Source organism: Delphinapterus leucas, chromosome 14, assembly GCF_059928025.1.
Source record: "Delphinapterus leucas isolate spDelLeu-1000000601 "Yukka" chromosome 14, BTC_Dleu_Yukka2, whole genome shotgun sequence".
NCBI classification, from domain to species: Eukaryota; Metazoa; Chordata; class Mammalia; order Artiodactyla; family Monodontidae; genus Delphinapterus; species Delphinapterus leucas.
This window is the reverse complement of record NC_143142.1, coordinates 52,059,023-52,080,700: the sequence shown is the minus strand read 5'-3', so window position 1 is coordinate 52,080,700 and position 21,678 is coordinate 52,059,023. Positions and strand designations below refer to the sequence as shown.

Genomic DNA, 21,678 nt, shown 5'->3' with positions numbered 1-21,678 from the left:
TCTCTTAAGAAGTAGACAAAGAACAATGAGATGGAGTGAAGAGAAGAAATAATAAGAAAGTTAAAGGAGATCCAATAGTCATTAATAAACATTTCAATAAGAGAGCCCAGAGGGAACAAGGAAGGTGATTACAAAAAAATAAATCCCAAGAAGATTTCCAGAACTAAAGGGTATGAAATTTCAGATATAAAGCTTCCATCAAAAGGTCAAAAACATATGAATGAATAAAAATGCACACCTACATATCTCATTGTGAAATTTCAAAACGTCCGGGACAAAGAGTAGAAATAAAAACTTTCACGGAAGGACAAAAAAGAGATCTCACACACATGGCTAGAAATCAGGAAAACATCAGACTCCTCAAAAGCAACACTAGAACCTAAAATACAGCAGAACAATGTATTTCCATCCTAGAATTCTATATCCAGCCAACTGGTACGTCAAATGTGAAGAGATAATAAAGACATGTTGAGATAAGCAAGAGCTCTAAAATTTTACCCCTTGCGTGTTTTCACAAAAACTTCTGGAAGAGGATCTTCACCAAATCAAGGAATGAAACAAAGAGAACACGAGATCCAGGAAAGAGGAGGTCATTAGAAGAGACAGTGCAGCAGAAACTGGGGCATGAGGGGTGCAGCAGGCCTAGAAGGGGACAGTCCAAATCGAATAGGGCGAGGGGCTGGGGACCCCAGAGGGATGGTCTCAAGAAGAAAAACACCATTCAGTCACCCAATGTGTTTGACAGTGTCTAAGGGATTTTGGTAGCTCTAGCAGGAAGTCTGGGAGAGAATCAATGGTAAGTACATAGAAAGCTAGACAACTTATTAAATCTGACCATTTTTAGCTCTTAGAAAAACAAAAAGTTGTTTAAAAAAGGAAGTAATCATACTTGTATTCTTTTGTGAATATCTTCATAAATATACATATGAAAATACTAAAAATTCACTTAGAAAATTGCAATATAACTAGGCTGGGAGGATGGAAAAAAGAGAAGGGGTGGTCTGTAGGCTGAAAGAGAGAAAGCCTGAACTTCTGTAGATGGAAGTTTAAAAACTCATGTCCTGAAGATATAGCAATATAATAACATCATTTAGAAATATGAAGGTAAATAACAGCACTAAGAGCTCCGAAAGTTGAAAATGGTGTTTCTCGGAGGTAAGACTCAGGAGTAAGGAATAGGAGGCAAAGGAACAGCTAGGGCTTTTTTGTAAGCTTTGTCATAAATTTGAATTTTGTAATCATGTACATGTATTAGTTTGCTAGAAAGTAAAAAAATGAATTCGTGTGTATAAACTTAACGATACATGCAAAGCTGCGTATTCTAGAAAAGGCAAGCGTCCACTATGAGCAGACGTACAATGGGGAGCAAAAGCAGATGCAGACCCTGCCCTCTTGGAGCCTCTTTTTAAATGACATGCTGCCTCTTACCTCTGGACCCTGCACAGAGTGCTCCCCGTCCACTTGTCTGTCTGGAAAATGCTGACTGGATTATCGAGGCTCCTTTCACACCTTCCCTGACTCCCCAAAGCAGCCAGGCCTGTCCTGGCTCCTACTGCCCTTTGTGCAAACCTCCATTGCAGCCACTGTCTCATTGTACCGAGCGTGTGTGTTTGTAGGCCTATCTCTCAACTAGTCATGCAAGGACCCCATTTTACTCTGAGTGTGTCCCTAGTGCCTAACAGTGTCTGACTCTATATCAAAGTCCTGTAAGTACATGTCAAAGAAAGGTATGCATGGATGGATGAGTGGATGGATGGATGCATGCATGCATGGACGCATGGATGCATGCATAAAGAACCAGGCTGTGTTTCCTAGCTGTCATCTAAAAGAAGGAGCAATACTGGCTGTTTAAATAAACAAGGAAGACAGGGAGAACAAGAAATACGTAGGATACTGACTGTGCCACCCTACCCGGACTAGGCATATGGGCTGCACAGAGTAAGCCACCAGAACCTCAGTAATAGCTAAAGAACTATATTTTTGCTTCTGCAATACTTGGGACCCAATGTGCCCACAGAAGAGGGTAGAAGAAGGGAAGTGATACAGAAAGGGGAGGCAGAGACACTAAACACTTTCTGGCAGTGGCACCTGTTCCCGGCTTATGTCTTTGAGCAGGAAGCTCATATACCTCTCGGTGCTACTGAATGCTGCTCTCAGCTCACAGTGATCACGAAGGCAGAGGCCAGGGCGCCTCCAACAATGACCCTCCATGGCCAGTACCAGGGGCTTGATGAAGGGGTAGAGTTTCTCTCAGGCCCAGCCTGCGGGTGCCGTCAGCAATGCTTACACACATCCTTTCCACAAAGATCCCCAAGCAAGTGGACCAAATGCAGGGATCATGTGCAAGCCCCCTCATGCTCCTGCCCCATCCAGCAGAGCCATTTCCTAAATTGGGAACCTCAACTTCACAATCTGACTCTAAAGGGCAAGGGACATTCGTCCAAGACTCCAAGAAAACCTCTAAAGCCCTACTGATGCCACTATGTCCCCACCAAAGAATCTTTAGTAATTGAAAATTAAATGAATTTCTCATACATTCGTCCAACCCTGGATGGTAGCTGGTCAGCTTTGTGGCATGAATTAAGGGTTCTGAGAAGGCCACACTGCCCCAAAATATCTCCCCACTGGCCTGAAATTCTTCATTGCACTTTATAACCATGCCTGAAATTCCACCAATTAGAAACTCATTTACAAGCCCCTCTTGTAAAATGTGCAAGAGTGATTAGCTTTATTTGATGTCACTCCAGAATCTAAAATTAGGACCAATCGTTGGGCCTAATAAAGAAAAATTGATGGGCTTTAGTTTGACTGAAAAAGGCTTTTCTGTCAGTTCTTGCTCTTCAGAATGGGACTGGCAACTCCCCTGAATGACAGACAGCTAAGCCATCACTTAAGACAAAATCTCCTTCTGGACAGCTCTAAAGGGGCAGAAAGTTCTTCCTCCCAGTGGATTAAAATTTGCTTCCAGACACTCTCAGCAGTTTGCCCTAGGTCTGCTCTCAACAACACAAAGGGAGTCTAATTAGCATCTCCTTGTCAGATATTCTAAGCCAGGCCTCCTCACCCTACCAGCTCCCCGCGGTCCTTCCTCCATGTCTAATAGTGGGCAATCTGTGTTTACTGATTTGGCTAAATAAGGCATGACTCCAGGATTCCTTGCCTGCCCACCAGAGACTGGCCTCTAGTTGGGTAGAAGTTGTAGTGTCTGTGCCATGCACTAAGTCTTCTATTCTCTGCTTCCCACTGACAACCTGCTCTGGCAGTGTGGGGCTGGAAGCATCACATGGATGTTACGGTCAGACAAGGCCATGTGCAGGGAAGTCAAATCAAAGAGGAGGGCTCAAGAATGTACTGACACCTGTGCTGACTGGGTTTGGCAAGACATGTACAGGGTGCAGGAGACCCTGAGGGTGTGGTCTGATGTCAAGCCAGAGGTTGTTTGCTCTGTATTTCTCCATGAAAGATCTACTCTTGAAGGCTCAAAGCCTGGCCTTCTAAGCCCTCACTAATTGGAGGCTTCAAACAAGTTTCTTAGGCCCTCTGAGCCTCTATTTCTTCATCTATTCAATGAGGACTTTTCTATCTAGCTTCTGCATAGAATCCCATGAGAATCCCATGAGATGAAGGACTTGAGGATACTTTGAAGGCTGTAGAGCAAAGTGCTATACAATGGCCCAGGGTGGAGATCACGGTTGACTTCTGTCCGACTGGGGACAGCCCAGGTCCTCAGCTGGGAATTAAGGCCAGAAGGAGAGCCAACACTCTGCTGTGAAGCGTGTTTCTAATTCAGGTAGGAACTGAGTGTTCCAGAAGCCTAATGATAGATTCATGGCCTCTTGTACCTTTTGCCAAAGAAAAACAATACCTGATGAAATTGTGTGGTTGCATCTTCTGACATGTTGCATGCAGTTTGGAGGCTGGGGTTCATCCCTCGGCATTGTCCGTTGCATGGAGGTACCTCACTGGCCACACGGGTCTACGGGCCACACAGCCAGGCGTGAGTGCAGACATCTGTCTGGGTTCCTCACCAGCCAGTCCTAGAGTAGATCTTTGCTTTTCCAGACATAGAGGATGTGAAAGCCAGGGGTGGAGGAAATGTGGAGTTCCTCCGAAGGGAGGGTAGAATCAGAGACTGAAAAGGAAACATGACTGAGTCTGTGATGGACTTTCCAAGGTAGCCCTAACTGAAATGTTTTTCTTGACCTAATTCTGGGCACAAATCATGACAGACTAGCCAGGAAGCCTGGGGCCCTGCTCTTCCCCTAAATGTGGGTGCAACTGGGAGTATCCAGGCCTCACTGTTCTCTCTTGTAACTAAGGGAGCAAGACTGGGTGATCCTTTTTTATAACTTCACTTTGATCCTTACATTCTACTCCCCTCCCACCCCCAAACACGGCTATCTCTTGACATCCTTCAAGACTCAGCCTTAACTTTGCTTTCTCAAGGAGCCCTTTCTACTTCCCTTAGGCCAGGCTAAAGCTCTCCAGACACTAGCAAAGCACTTCTAGCCCTCCTTCCCTCTTCTCTCTAAGAGCTCTGTGACCACCTGATCTTTCTATAGCCAATGTGCCTGGCACAGAGTGGGTATGTAATTAATTAAAATTAAAGGAGAGAGAGAGAGAGAGTCCTCTCAGTAAAGGTGGAATCACCAGCTCTCTTAGAATGCAAAGAGCCCACTGCCCTGAGCAAAGGGTTTACTATTGTGATTAACTACAAATAACCTCAAACTCTTAGCAGCCAAGCATCTTCCATCAAGAGTTGGATGTGACCAAGAGAATGTGTGATTCCCCAGCCTAGGCTTCGAAAGGTCTTGTAAGCTTCTTATCTTGCCACCTTTTGAACTCTGAGACAGCCCTGTGAAGAAGCCCCAGCTAGCCTGCTGGAAGCTGAAAGCCCCCAAGGAGAAGAAACCAGGCACCCAGCCAAGGCACCCAGGCAGCTAATTCCTGGCCAATAGCCCGCCAACTTCCAGAAGTGAGTGAGAGCATCCCAGCTCATCGAGCCACCAGCCAACCCACCAGATGACCAGAGACACCTGAGAAAATCCAGCAGAGATGAGCTGAACCAACCCAGAACAGACGAACATTGAACTAAATAAGAAGTTGTCATTTTAAACCCCTGCATTTTTGTAATGATTTCTTACAGAGCAAAAATTAACTGATACAACTTTTCCTCTGCCCCTTTTTGTTCAACTTAGCAGGTCTAACTCTTGGCTAGTGTCATGGAGGCAAAGGGCATGGACTAAGTTGTATTAGTTGTGTCAGGAGTCCAGAAGCCTTTTGAGGCAGACACAGCCCACATCCTAATCCCTGCAGCACAGCTTTAGATTAGGGAAACCTGTATATGTGGATCTCTGTGACCATGATCAGTCATAATAGATAAAAGCTAATAACACATCTACAGTTCTTACTTCATGCCAGACACTTGTAAGGGTTTTACATCTATTATCTCATTTAATTTTCAAAACAACCCTATGAGATGGTACCATTTTATTTCTGCTTTACAGATGATAGCACTGAGGTTCAGAGATCCTAAGTAATTCTCCCAAAATCCCACTCTAGGAAATGGTGAGGCTGGAGTTTGGTCTGATGTAGGCTGATCTCCAGAGTCCTTGCTCTTACCTAGGATGCTAACCTCTGGTAAGAAATAATGTCTGGGACCGAAAAGGGCATCTCCCAACAGGGAAGGGAGATGCAAACTGGTGACCCAGGATCAGTCCTAGAGCTTATGGGGTTTCATGGGGACAAGGTGATGTTGGCACAGAACGTGTGGAAACTGGAAATGCCTCAGGACCCAGTCCCTCTGGAGAAGCAATTTGGGGAAACAGTGGCTCAGCATGTGAGAGTGAGGATCCAAGTATAGGAAACCCCAGAAATGGCTGCGGGTACAGGGATCTGGACCCGCAAGGGCATCAGGAGGGTACCAGGGAAGGGCCCACAGACAACACAGGCCCTGTAGACCAGAAGGCAGCAAAGATACCCCCCCCCCAAGTAGGTGTGTCATGGTCAGACGGAGCTTTCAATTTTTTCTCTCCCGCTTTTGGGAGAATGTGCATTGTCAGGGATAAGAAATAAGGAACTGGACTTCCTGATGATAAGAGAAGTTGAGGTCTTACATGATTGATCGGAAAATAAAAACAGAAGTGACTGTATTTGCATCCAAAGTAAGTGAAGTGGTCTCAGTGGCTTCATAAGTATTTCTTGCGTAGAACTGCACGGTTTGGAAAGTGCCTTCAAATATTTTATTTGCCTGTTTGCTTCTCATAACCCTGCAAGATGGGTAGGACTGGTGTCATTGTTTCTGCTTTTCAGATGATGGGGCTGTGGCTCAGGGGAAGTGCTTTGCCCAGGGTCACGGAACCCATGGGAGGCGGAAGAGGATGCCAACGCAGGACTTTGCCCTCCAGATCTAGAATTCCCTTCCAGTGGGCCATGGCACCGCTCCATAGTCATGAAAAGCGGGTAACAAATAAAGAGAAGTCATAAATAAGGACAGGAATCCAAGGGAATGCACATGGGTGACTCATTATCAAAAGAGTGGCCCCAGACCCTAGAGGAGCCCAAAGAAGGTCACCGAATCCCCCACGGAGTCAACAATGGCCTCAAGGAAGAGCTGGGGGCTTGCGCTTGATTTAATTCATTCAAGCAACTCTTTGTTTCACGAATGGTTATTTGGAAAGCTGCTGACAAATTCCATCCAGTTACTTTTCAGCAACAAGTTGCTTGGGGCTGATCTGCAAAATAGTCTGCTACTTGATGTAATCCATTTTTATCCAAACTGTTTTATGTGCTAAACAAATCACGGCCATTTTTTTATGTTTACTTGTTTGTTAGCTGATAAACAGAGGCTGTTTTAGGGCAGCAGCCCCAGGTCCCGTACCCTAACACCTGTCCACTTTGGGCCAAGTCCCAGCTGCGGTTATGGCTTTGATGGCGAACACAACTTTCCATGGCTCATTGTTGAACACCTGAAAAAAGACACAAGCGAGAAGAGGACTGGCCCCCCAGCGTCAGAAGTCAGTGGCATCGAGAAATTGCTGAAATGAGAGGAATTATCATTTCTAGAGTTGTCTTTTGATAACAAATTGCTGAGGCCTAACTACCCACAGATTATTCTATCTGAGTTTATCTTGTTGCCACAGATCCGCATGCTGTAATCAATCACGCTGTGTATGTGATAGTACACATGTATTCTCCTCAAAATAAAGTTGTAACATTTATACATAATAACTGATCACTCTGCAGGCTTTGCCTGACGTAGGCTCAGTATCATCTGATGTTTTATTGGATCCACAGAAACTTTTGCCTAATAGTCGTTCTACAGAGAAAAGTTCTACAGAGAAAAAGTCGTTCTACAGAGAAAAGTTAATTGAAGTCTTTTGTATCAAAGAAATTTAAAAAGAAAGAGAAGGAGCTGAGGCAACCTGCCCTGGGTCTGAAGAGAGGCCAAGGTGGGTAGAGGCTTGAAGGAGAAGGACAAGGTGGGGTTCAAAGCCCAAAGCCAAGCCCACCATCCCACTCACTGGCCGTGCGCTCTGCAGATCTCAGCTGCCTTATCTGTAAAATATTTAGCATCACCAAATGTTAAAATGTAAATTATATAGAGAAAGTCAGGGAGATGGAGGAGGATGCAGAGTTGGGCGGCAACGAGGTATAAGGGGCCAGTACATCATGGGATACAGGTGGCCACACCCACCAACTCATATAGGATTGAATGGAGTCAAAACAGTGTGAAAAGTAGCTTGAGGCTTTCTTTGTTGACTGTCATTCTTACTAAAATCTGTATAAATGTTATTTATTTGTTGACTTATTCATTATCTCTATCTCCCCATGGCACCCCACCCCAACCATCAGTTCCATTAGGCAGAGAGTTGCCATCTCACACACCATGGTGTGAGCAGCATTAGGCACTCGGTAAACAACTGACGAATGAAGGAAACATAAATGAATGAATCAACTGCACTTGGAGTATACCGCCTCTGACACTTCTGAAGAACTGCCACAGGTGTCCTACTCTGGGCAGCCCCTCTGGCCAAAGCCCTGGGCTCGATCTCTCCTTCCAACTCCATCCAAACTCACCTGTGCTCTGCCCACGCTCTCAGCGGTATGACCAACCTAAGAAAGTAAGAGCAAATGGTCATGCTGCTCTTTGTGGACGATTTAAGTGTCCCTCTGCTCTCTACCCTGATCAGAGGGCACATGGGATGTGGAAACCACTTTGGGGACACACTTTAGGAAACCCCAGAAACTAGGAGGTGCCATATAAATAAGTAATGCTTTTTATGTTGTAGAAGTACTCAGTGAATTGGATGAAATGAACAACTATGCTAGTTGTTTTCAGGGCATCAATATCATCCATGAAGTTTTTGCAACTTACCCCTCAGGCTATGCTTTTAGAAGGCCTGATGGAATAGGTTTGTAATGGAGCCTGGACAGTTATGGTTCCTAAAATTTCACAGATGATTTTGATACACTGAAAATTGAGAACAGCAGGGCCAGACAATGACTTATGGCCTTCCCCCCACTTCAATTCTAAGTGCAGTTTTTAAATGCCTTTTGGTGGGGGGTGGGGGGGTAGTGGGAAAGAATGAATGTAGTGTTCTAAGAATTCAGAAAGTCGTGAACAAAAGCAGTGACTCAAATAGTGCGAGTTTAACATCTGACCCCTCTAGTTTTCACCGTCCACTGAGCATGCCATCCTCATCCCTGCCCCTGTCCTAGGTTTATGGAATTCTTCAACCACCTACACTGTCTCTTGCAGCTTCAATGCCCTCTCCAAATCACACCCATTTGTTTGAGGAAATGATGTATATGGTTAATCATGTGAAAATCAGTTGACATTTGGGCAAAAACCTATTTAAACACTGTCTTACTGAGACCTTTAAAATTTGCCTTGGGATGGTCCACTCATATTCACTAATTTATTCACTAAGTGAACAAACATATTTAACCCCATTCTATCAGGAACTGTGCTACGTGCTGGGTATGGAGCAGTGAACAAGCAGATATGGGGACACAATCCTTGCTTCATGCTTAAGCTTCATAGCTTAAGAGCTATATGCTACTTCCAGCTTAGCGCTTTGGGAAGTCAATGGTGTAGACAGCTCCCAAGAGTTTAAGGAGACAGAGATCTCATGAAGAATCACAGACATTATCCTGATGATTATCCATGCAATCATCCAGGGTTCCATTCTCATACCCTAGTGGGATGTAAGAGGCTGAGATTTCACATGACTCTCTCTAGGTGGGGCTCCTTGGCCCCTGGGAAAATATAACAAAGGGCAAGTTGAGTTTAACCATAAACTCATGAATAACTGCCTGGGAAATGGGCCTGGTGCCTTGGCTCCTCTGTCCGGGTTGGCTGTACCTTGCTGAAGCAGAGATGTAAACCATGATAAGTGCCTGTGGTTGCCTGGTTACCATGGCTGTGAGGTGGGGAAGGAGGCACAGGAGAAGGCTGGGCACAGAATGAAGCAAATGAGCCTGGTATTAGGGCGTTAGGGGTCAGAGTTCTTCCCTCTTCCAGGCCAGTCTGTGTCCTTTGCACAAAGCAGCTGGACAAAGCAGCCTGGGCAAGCCATGAGGCAGGAATTAGGGACATTGCCCATGACATTCCACACTTATTCACAGCCACTGGGGCCATAGGTTTTGCTCTCACCCTTCTCAGCACAGGCCATTCCGTTTCTCTAGAATGATTTGAGCAGCTCCAGGATGGCCCTGGCCCTGGGAAATGGTCCAGGTGGGAGGGATTAATCACCACGCAATGTTCAGCCTTTTCATCTCCTAGTTCCTATTGCCAGCAAGTCCCCCCTTTCCTAGCCCAGACCTCTGCTACCCCTGGGGTACACAGGCCCTCCTACCTACCACACTGCACACACCCTTTCCCCTTAGTTAACCGGAAGCCAGCCTAGGACTTTCAAAAAGAGCTCTTATTAGGAAACCCTAGGAGCACAAAGAAGAGAAACAGGTGACTGTAATAATGCTTCACATTTGTATAGCACTTTGCAGTTTGCAAAGCACTTGCACATTCATTGCCTCATTTACCCAGCATGAATTCCTTCCCCTGACTTAAGTAAAGCCTAGCCAGGTTCCACTGGGAGTTTCCTCCATCCCCACCTGACCACTATTGGTCAGGCGACATCTGGCAACACTGGCAGCCTCTGTGGGTCCTGACGCTCCCCCAAAGTCTGATTCCTGGTCTCAGGTCCGAGTGCTACTTTTTCCCAGAGGTCACTTTCTAAAGCCTTTTCACCAACTAGTTGTTAATGGTGGGTCTAACTGAAGTTTCTCATTTCCAGGACAGCACTGGGTTTGGTGTCTCTCAACTTATTTATGGAGAACTATGATACCAAGCATTCATTGAGCACTTACTGAATGTCAGGCGCACTGCTTTTTATGTGAATTAACTCATTTCTTCCTCACGAAAATCATCAGGTAGACAGTATTATTGCCACTTTACAGATGAGAGAGGCTTAGTAAATACAAGCCATATTTGACATTGTAGAGGAGATCAGTTGGGTGAAATGCAGGACACTGAGACTGAAGTCCTTTTCTTTATTGAGTCATTACCTTAGGGATGCACACGTTCAAGATGCATTTACCAACTTCCTCCCACATGTCTGGTGGGCCACAGGACCCAACAGAGAATCAGTCGTGGCTCTGCCCTGAAGAGCCCACTGGCTAGCTGGTCTCCATCAGCCTCTCCTACTGCTGATGCTATAATGCAGTGAGTATTATCACAGACGCCCAAACCTGGTCCAGGGGCCAGAGAATACTGCCTTGAGGGCGTGACATCCATGAGAAGGGGGAGAGGATGTCCCCAGCAAAAAGAGCAGCAGAAATAAAGGTTTGGAGGTATTAGAGGGTGTGAAACATTTAGGAAATTCAGTACCACTAGTCAAGTAGGGTGGGTGAGTTTTATACTGAGTTAAGGGGCTCGGGCTTTTCCCTGACATCACAAAAGCACTATCGATGGGTTTTAAGCAGGAGGAGCTGGCTATGCCACCTGCAGCATAGGTGATACAGAGGACTTTTACCCTCGAGTTATTTTTTAAATTAAGTTCTTGCTTATCATCTTATTGTCCTATCGTTTTTTCTTTCCAATAAAAGGGAGTTCAGGTAGGGGACTCATTAAATAAGGCTCTCTGGTCACTGGTTGCTAATGAGCTAGCTTTGCCACCCTCTATTGGGGGAAAAGTAAGATGATTTTCTCCATTCTCTTCCATCCCATGATCCATCTCCCCCCATATTACAGGCTTTGGGTCACTTAAGCTGTTCTGGTCTGACAGATGACAGCAAATTCCAGGCACGTGTCTCTGAATACTCGTAGTTTCCATTTCTTCTGGATTTACCTTTACCTTCGATGTCCATCTGCAATAGGCACCACTGTCCACATATGCTGTCAGAGTTCACAACTTACCCCTCACAGTTCCATGCCCCATTTGTCAGGCGTTAAAGAAGTTGCACAGACCTTTGGGATGGCTGGCTCTGTGCCAATGTTGCCCTCCAACTCTGATAGGGAACTTCTGGGGGCAGGCCAGGGCCAGGTTTGGAGGAACCCAGACACTGGCACCTCCTTGCCCTTGGGGGGGGGCATTCTTTATTTGGTTCAGCATGCAATTGAAGCAGACATGGGCATGGAGAAGTGAGGGTAGAGGGGGCCAAGGCTTGCCAGCCAGGCCCACCAAACCAATTCTGGTGATTGACAGGGCTGCAGGTGGCATAGCCAGCTCCTTCTCCTAGCTGGGACTGTCTTATATAGGTCAGAAATGTCCACGTCCTCAGCTCTGAGTACATATATAAGCTTGTCTTTGGCTGTCCCCCTCTTCAGGGTCAAAGTCCTGTTTTATTTCCACAGATGGGAGAGGCCTCAGAAATTGCCTTCTAACCAACCTAGGTTATGATCTGGGCTTGAGACACCAAGACAATAGACACGGGTTTCCTTGGACCATGACAGGTTAAAGGACTCAGACAGTGCTGAGGTCCATACACAATTGTGTGGGGTAGGTCTGCCGGTTGCTTTCATCAGACCCCAAAAGGGGTCCACAGTACCCCCCGCAAAACGTTAATAAGCCCTGATGTGAAGGGTGCTTGCTGATCTGCATTCATCAATCCTATGGCAACCCTCTGAGCGCAGGGCCAGCCCTCCCTACTGTGGGTCTGCCCTATCACATCCAGTTGACCCAACTAATGCAAACACGGCAATAATTTATTTCAGTTCAAAGAAATGCAAATTGGGTTAATATCCCTTTCTGTGAACCATCACATATTCAATGTAAACTAATTCATTTCTACAGCAGTGAATTTTTCTAGAAACAAATGATACCCTGTTCTGCACAATTCAAACTAGCACATTTTTTAATGCAACAAACATTTATAAACCACCCATCCTTCCCCCCCTTCCCTCCTTCCTAAAAATACCCATTGCAGCACCATCTTCTAGCCTACAGCCTGTCATCCCGAACTGCTGCATTGTATTTTTATAATGGGACTGTTTCAATCCCAGTCATCAAATTACCCTGTTTATTATTACCCCCATTTTACAGATAAAGGAACTAGGACATAAGGAGGTCACCTGCCTGGCCCCTAATCCCAGGGCAGGGCTATAATGAAGAAACCATGTTTCCAGATTACCCTAGCCTTGGGAGAGCAGAGGCAGGAGGGCAGGCTTGGTTATGCTTCTGGAAACATCCAGTGTTTAGGAGGAGATGATGCCTGTAGCCTCTGACCAGAGGCCAGGGCAACGCAAGGAAGACCACGGTCAGCCTTGCAGTGATGCATCCTGAGCCAGCTGCCCTGGACAGATCTGTGTAACTCCATATCGAAGCAGGAGTCCCGAGAGGGCAGAGAGGAAGCGACGGGGTGAGAGGGAGGCTTCTCAGGGACCAGCAGCTTAGAACCGGCCTGAAGATCTGGAGCCCTAATAGAAAGGGCATTTGCCCAGGAATCCAGGCCCTATTTGGCACTGGCTCTCCCTCACTAGCCCTGACATTGCAGGCTAGTCCCACCTCTCTGAGCCTCCATTTCTCAGAGTGAATGATGGCCTGGATTCCTTGATATCCAAAGGCCTTTCAGGAGCACCAAAGGGGGCTTTGTGAAAGGACTCCCAAAATTGCCACCAGTGCCCCCTCCCAGCACAGTGCTGGAGCCCTCTTCAGCCAAGGCCCGGAGGCCAGGTCCTCTGCCACCATGAAGCATCCCAGACCTCTGTCGTGGGCAGTCAGGCTGCTGTAGGACAGCCAGCTCAGTGGATCACAACACCAGGCAGATTGTGGGTTGACGTCATCCTTTATATATACAAAATTTCATGCACGTGCATACACACGCACACAATTTTTTCTGAACATGTAGTTTTCGATTTAAAGAACTAAACCCCAGAGATGGGATTGTTTCTGGCTCCTTTCCAAGACCATGATGGCAGAAACTGGGGACTTTGTCCTGGTGCCCATCAAAGTGCCACATCCAGGTACCACCTCCTCAAGAGCTGTCTGAGCTGTCAATCTGTGGGCTCCAAGGCTACAGCAACTGCTCCACTTGTGCATGTCCCCCCCACTGCGGATGCCCCAGCACCCAGCCCCTCACACGCTGGGCAGAAGTGGGTGTGGGGACAGAAGCCACGTCAGAGCCATAGCATCAGCACTCTCCTGAGGCAGATTTTGTTATTAATAAACACGATGCTTCGAGCATTTGCTTACGATTGTTTGATATTTCAGTTTTCAGTAATTTTCTCAGTTAATAATTTATTAAATGGATTATTTATCATTTCAATTTATTAAAAATTGATAAAGGGTTCATTTCTTTTTTCCCAAGCTGGGACACAGAGAGAGATATACAGGCCGGAGTACAAATTAAAGGCGCCCTACTTCCTTCCCCCTGTCCCCGCCCAGTCACCCATACCCAGTGAGCACCCTTGGGTCCCCCCTTCCCAATGGCTCTTCGCTCCGGGGTCCAGCGATGAGGCTGGACCGGCCTGCCCCACCCCCTCCCAGCCCCCACACCATCCATGCCCTGGCTTCTTATCTCAGCTCATCTCACAACCACTCCAGAAGTGGGGCGGCCTTCAGCTGCCCAGCACAGCTAGAAGGATGCCTCACGGATCCTCCAGCAACGGCGGACTGCGCATGCCCTGTTCGAGGCAGACCTTGGTGGGACCCGAGGCACCACGACTGGAGCAGGAGGCAGGAGGTGAAAGAACATGCAAGGAGACCTCAACAGTGCTATCTGCTCTCCCTGTGGCCACGCCCACCCTGGCGGGCAGCTCTCTTGTGTTTAGTGCTATTCATTTCTTCGTGGCTTCTATAATCTGAGTATATTCTGATCGTGGCCCAGCCTATGTTTACGAAACAAGCATATGAAGGCATTTCAGGAGAAAGACAAAAGCAGGACAGTCTCCTGATCCTTTTCTCTCCTCCTTGTCCTCCTTTTCTGCATCCACTATACGCCTCTCTTATTCACCCCTCTCTCTCTCTCTTTCCACTCTCTTACCATTGTTACGACCCGCCCTGCTCTCTCCATCCTCCTTCCCTATACCTTTCTTCTCTCTGGACCTTCCTCCCCAAGCACTGAGGATCCGTGGGCTGGTTAAATGCCTTCATTCCCATCTGCGGGCACAGCCTGCGAGGGGTCTCATCAGAGCTTCACCACCAGCTCCCTGAGGTCACAACAGCTCTGACCTGTTTTCCAGGCTGAGAGGTAAGCCCCATGTACCCGGGTCCTAACCTCAGGTCCCACCCAACCACAGCAAGAAAAAATGACAGTGCCCTCTGGATCAAAGACAGTACAGATGAAGGCCTGCCCAGCCACAGCAGAACCTCAAGGGCAGAGGAAGAGGAAGAAATCATGGGTGGGCGGGAGGGTGAGCAGAGAAACAGCAGCCACCATAAAGTCACTTTAGCCAAGAAGGTTTTGTCATCGTTTTGCCATTTTTGTCTACCTTCATGGGCTCCTTGAGATCCCATGGTTCACTGTTTTCCAGAGAGCTTTTCCCCAAGATGAGTTTAATGGACTTATAGAAGTCACATTGTGCACAAATTGGGAAGTTTCTGAAGCACCGTGCCGGCTCTCATGCATATACACTCGCCAAGTTCCCACAGCTGAGCAGGGAAGGCAATTCAAGGCGCAAAAACATCCTTGGGTAAATTACTTCCTATTAGTATGTCACATATTTCTTAGATAAGACTGTAGTTCCAGGAGGTGACAGCAGCAGCTGACAATAAAACTTTGCACTCTTTTTAATTTATATTTTCCCTGCCTTTCTATTTTGTTTGCTGTGTTTTTTCTTTCCCCTCAAAGTTACATAACATCACATCCAACTCCTTGCTCCCAGGGAAACAATGCCTCCTGAGGCTTTTCCTGACTCTCTCCCTGTGGGATTGAGCGACTTGACCTGTAACTTCAAGAACCAAGGAGGAAACTCAAAGGGGCATTGCCACATCCTGAGGACAGGAGGCTTGGGGTTGAGGCTTGCTCCATCCCCCTCCCATTCCTGCCCAACTCCAGAGCTAGCCACAGCTTCCTGCCTCTCTTCAAATCCATAATTCTCCACTGAACAAATACCGAATGCCTTACACCTGAGCAAGATGCGCTGGAAGAGACAAGAGGAGATAGGAGTCCATCGTCTAGTTACTGAGTGAGAAAAGAGAAAAAGAAAGTAAGCATATATGAGAAATGACAACATGAGACTTATCCAACCAGGCTGCAGAATCTTGGCTGGAGGGAGACAAGGTCAGGCTAAAGGAGGCTGTGACCTAACACCAGGCCTTGAAGGACGGGTAGAGGACAGAGACATTCAGAGCAGTGGGACTCCACCTCATCTTCTGGAAAATGAGGCTTCCTTTATGCTGTCCTCTGCAAACACAGTGGCGCCTGGGCGTTTAAGTACATCTGGATGGAGTATGAGAAAATAATGCTCCAGCGAGCATCCCCAGTAGGGAATTGATGCTTCTGAGCAAGAATTTCTCTTGTCCCAAGAGTTGAAAATGTCTCTTCAATACAGGGACGGCCCAGTTTGCCAGCCTTTGGGTTGGAAGTGGAATGCACCCACGGATTTTAGTCCATGCTAAAATCCTACACCTCCAACCCAGACCTATCCACCTTCCCAGGAGAGAACTGCCCCAGACTTCAAGGGCATGGCCTCTTGGGAATCTCTCTGTCCTCCAAGCATAGGTCTGAGCCTCTTCTGGCCTTTTCACCTTGCAGTAATTCCTTCTTCCCACAGTCTGGAGAATTCAGAATCCCACGCTCTCCTTGGGAGAATCTCACACTCACCTTGCCTTCAGCTCTCTGGCCTCTGTTCCCCTTCTGGCTCCAACTCTCCCACCTGCAGGAGCTTCATTCCGGTGGTCCTCATCTCAAGCTCAGAACCAGCCATTGCACTAATAGCAACTCCCCCCCTCCTCCTTCCTGAGAGCAACCATCTCATTCTCCTCATATCTCAGGTCTAAAAAGTCTCCCAGCTCAAGCTTATGGCTGAAGAAGAGGTTCAGTTTTCCACAAGGAATGTTGCAACCCTGTCCCTATAAAAGGATGGGAACCCAGACCCTAAAGAAACATCAGAACCACAAAATGCAGACAAGACCCACATCCACTGAGGAGGAAGGTGGGCATGCCCTCCGGGGTACAGGGTGAGACAGGGCTTTTTAAAGGAAGCAACTCTGAATTTTGTAGAAAATGAGGTCGTTTTTTGCATAAGTGGACAAAGAAATAGAGGATTAAGGAACAAGGATTAGGGAAGAAGGGGTGGGATGTCATTTTGTGTAAATGCCACAAAATGGTGAATATAATTATTTTTAACTTTTCAGCCAAAAATTTTGATATTGCACTCATTGAAACAATGGGAACAGACTACTAAAAAATAAAAACGCTGTCAGATCAACCCCGTAATTGTGAACTGTCCAATGCCATCTTTTTGATCAGTGTGGAAACATCCTGAATACTTTAGGACTTTTGGACCTTAATTCTCTACCACTTTTAATTCAAAATTGCATCTCCCCCCACCTTCTCCCAGAACTCTTAATTTCTCTTTTCTCTCCACCATTATTTATTTAAGCCTCCTAACTGTATTATTTATCTTAACATCATATCTGTATTATTTATTTTACTGTAGCTCCATAACAATATTATTTAAGTCTATAAAATAAAGCTTTTTCCCTTGAACTCTCTGTGCAAAACAAATTGTATTCTACTGAAACATTCTTTGAAATGTCCTTCTTTTCTACCACTGGATAATAATAATAATACTTTGCATTTATATAGTACCTTTTATCCTGGGATTATTTAAGTCTGCAAAAGCAATCTGTCTGAGTCCTCTCTGCAAAAATCAAGTTGTATGATAACATTCTTTGAAATGCCCTTTATTTTTCACCACTGGCTGGTACAGAAATGCTCTTTGTGCATTACTTTTCACCTAGGAATTCCCAACTGGTTCTCTAATTAATACCCACCTACTTAGAAATGTCCAGGTAAATATTGTCTCCACTTCCTGAGTGGAGAAGACCTCAAAGGACAGGAAATATGTGTAAATCAGAGGACATCGCACCTCACAGCTCCTCCCTGCCTTTGAGATAGATCCTCACAGCCTTCCTCCTCCCAGCCATCATCTAGTTTTATCAAAGAAACATGGGCTGAGCTCTGGAATCAGACTGCCTGGGTTTAAATCCACTTATTCCCCAAGCAGGTCTTGAAGCCTCAGTTTGCTCATCTGTACTTAGCATCCTCCCCACATCCTATGCTTAGCTCAAGCCTCTCCCACATCCAGAGCTGTCCTTCCTATTCCTAGCCACTTGTCCACCCTTCAACACTCAAACTCCAGGTCCACATCTAGGACAAGCAAGTGGCAGTCCCTAACCTTCTCCAGTAATCGCAGTGGTACCAGCATTTTCATTTTGGACGACCCTTGGCGTGTAATGCTCAGGCAAAACATCCTAGACCTGGATTATGTGTTATTTTGCAGTTTTTAACTGTCTCTTGTAAGTGAACTTTCATGTATTGACGGATTCACTCAACGAGTATTTATTATCTATTATGTACTGGGCACTCTTTTTCCTCTAAGGATATAGCTGTGAACAAAACAAAAACCCCAGCAATTTCAGAGCTGACACTCGTGTGGGAAAATAGATCCACCATCAGGCCTGTAAGGCTACATAGACTCAGCTTCTTCTCTCCTGGCTCCCGAAGTGCTGAACCGAGCATGGTGCACACTGCAGGGGAGCAGAAGATATATGTTACCTGATTTTTTAAAATATTAATGATAAAGATATAGGAGTCTTTGAAATTATAATGTTAACAGTTTTCTCTAGTTTCAAAAAAAAAACATTTTTTAAAAGTTGTCTCCACTATACTTCAAAAAACTAAAAAGTTGCCTCCAGCCCCAAACTGGTTATTAAGTCCCTACGTAACCTTATAATGTTTTATACGGTCAATCTAACTCTTTCCAGAAGTACTATCACTGTGAAGTGGGTCAAGTCTACAACCTTCAGTTGCTCATCTGTCATGTGGGGCTGGTGCCTTTGGGCCTTATTGAGAGGAAACAATGAGCCAGCCATTCAAGCGCCAGCACCAAGCCTAGCACAAAACAGCAGCTTGATAAACCACAGCATCACATCAAGTTACATCCTTTTCCTTCTCGGGGCTCTGGTTCTAACTCCATGTGATGACAGAGACTGAAAAGTTTAGGCTGATGAAAAGGGCCATCTGCTCTCCCCAGAGAGGTCCCTCCTTAACGCTGGAACACAGAGCAGGACTCCTGTCTCTTTTGTGGCTTGTGTCTGAACACCAAGCACTCCACAGCCTTCACTGGAGGCACCACACCCCATGACACTGGGTTACGGTCTGCTCTTTACACTGTCAAACCTCTTCCACCTTCCTTTGTTCTTTTAATCCCCCTCACCATTTCTTGAATTCTGTGTTTACTGTGTCTTGTGTCCTTGCATTCCTTTGCATTCTTCCCCAGGATGTTTCACCCTAATCAATTTCCAGGTAAATATTGCCCCTTGCCGTACCCATGTCCATCTTTGTGTGCCAACTGGAAGAGGGCTGTAGTAGATGCTCAATAAACATTATTTGCATGGAATTTGGTTTGGTGTGGACTATATGAAGTAGTTATAATTACCCCCACGTTAATAGGTCAGAAAGGGAAGCCTGCCCCCTCCCAAGTTCCCCTCACTTGTAGCCCACACTGCCTCCTTTCCCTCAGAGAATAGAATCATTCCTCCCCAAAGCTGCACATTGTGTGTTCTTCCTGAGTACCTTCTCTGTGTCTGTAGTTGTGCTGGGCACTGAGGATACACTAAGGAGCAAGCCACAGTCCCCGGTATGCAAACATCACAATCTAGATGGGGAGACATACAGAAGTAGGCAACTAAAATACTGTGTGGCTATACCATGGGATAAAGCATGGGGTCCCATGGGGCCATGTATCATGGTCTCCTAACCCAGTTATACCAGGTCAAAAGGTTTTCTGACACATGGAGTAAACCAGAGATAGGGGTCAGGGAGATGGTAGACATTCAGGCAGAGGGAACAGTGCAAAGATCCCTAGGCAAGCAAGCATGTTCAAAGAACTAAAATAGTTCAGGGTCTCTGGATCCAGGGCCAGATCCTGAAGGGCCTTCTAAGCCCCACTGAGGAGTTGGGGCATTTCCCTGAGGTTACCAGAAAGACATTGGAGTCACTGAAGTTAATTAATCAGAGAAGTGACATGACTAGAAACAAAGAAAGCTCCCATGAGGGCAGAAATGGATACCAGGAAGAAAGATAGGTGAGAGATAAGAAAACCCCTTGGAGGATTGATTTAGAAACTATTTGTTTAAATGTTTCTAAAAATGATCTTATATGTAGAAAATCCTAAATATTCCACACCAAAAAAAAAAAAGAAAAAAGCCAATTTGAGATAATAATCAAATTCTGCAAAGTCGTAGGATACAAAATCAACACACTAAAATCGACCGCATTTCTATACACTAAAAATGAACAGCCCAAAACACAAATTAAGAAAACAATTCCGTTTACAATAGCATCAAAAAGTATAAAATACTTAGGAATAAATTTGACTAAAGAGATGATAGATTCATATACTGAAAACTACAGCGCTCCTGAAAAAAAGTTAAAGAAGGCACAAATAAACGGAAAGTCATCCTATGTTCATCAACTGCAAGACTTAATGTTGTTAAGAGGTTAATACTACCCAAAGCAAACTACAGATTTAATGCAATCCCTATCAAAATTACAACCGTGTTTTTTGCAGAAATAGTCAAATCCACCCAAAAATTCATATGCCATCTCAAGGGAGGCTGAATGGCCAAAAAGACTTGAGAAAAAATAAAGTTTAAGATCTCATATTTCCTTATTTTAAAACTTACTACAAAGCCACAGTAATCAAAACAATTCAGTACTGGCATAAAGACAGATGTATATACCAATGTAGTCATATACAGGGCTCAGAAATAAATGCTCACATATATGATTAAGTGTTTTTCAACAAACAGAGCTGGGAAAACTGGATATCCACATGCAAAAGAATGAAGTTGGACCCTTACCTTACACCATATAAAAGCAACCCAAAATGGATCAAAAACCTAAACAGAAGAAATATTAGAAGAAAATATAGGGAAAAACTTAATGACATTGAATTAGGTAATGGTTATGAAAAGCACAGGCAGCAAAAGCAGGAATAAATAAACTGGACTATATCAAAATTTGAAACAGTTCATCAAGGGACATAATCAACTGAGTATAAAGGCAACTCACAGAACGAGAGAAAATATTTGCAAATCATATATCTGATAAGGGATTAATATCCATAATATATAAAGAACTCCTACAACTGGAAAAAAACTTGATTAAAAATAGGCAAAGGGCTTGAATAGACATTTCTTAAAATAAACATCCAAATGGCAATCAAGCACATGAAAAGATGTTCAATATCACTAATCATTAGGGAAACGCAAATCAAAACCACAATGAGATTATCACCTCACACCCATTAGAATGGTCACTTTCAAGAAAAACAGGTGTAAGGGTATAGAGAATTTGGAATCTTTGTGCACTATTGTGCAAATGTAAAAAGGTGCAGCTTCTGTGGAAAACATCATGGCAGTTCCTCAAAAAATCAAGCATAGAATTACCATGTGATCCAGAAATGCCACTTCTAAGTATATACCAAAAAGAATTGAAAGCAGGATCTTGAAGAAATATTTGTACACCCATGTAAATAGCAACATTATTCACAATAGTCAAAAGGTAGAGGCAACCCAAGTGTTCTTTGACAGATGAATGGATAAATAAAAGGATAAACAATGGGATGTTATATAGCCTGAAAAAGAAAAGAAATTCTGACACTTGCTACAACATGGATGAATCTTGAGGATATAATGCTAAGTGAAATAAGCCAGTCATAAAAAGTCAAATACTGTATGATTCCACTTATGTGAGGTACCTAGAGGAGTCAAACACAGAGTGACAGAAAGCAGAAGGGTAATTGTCTGGGGATGGAGAAAGGGGGAAATAGGGAATTGTTTAACGGGTACAGAATTTCAATTTTGCAAGATGAATAGAGTTAGGGATGTTGGTTGCACAGCAATGTGAATGCATTTAATGCTACTGAACTGTATACTTATAAATGGTTAAGATGGTAAATTTTATGTTATGTGCATTTTACCTCAGTTAAAAAAAATTAATGCA

General features: G+C 45.0%; 1 pseudogene; it reads right to left on the bottom strand.

Annotated features, from left to right (window-relative positions):
• The window catches only part of LOC111181443 (large ribosomal subunit protein uL11-like), a 77,710-nt pseudogene extending 61,341 nt beyond the window's left edge, over positions 1–16,369 (bottom strand).
• Positions 16,370–21,678: the final 5,309 nt, after the last annotated feature.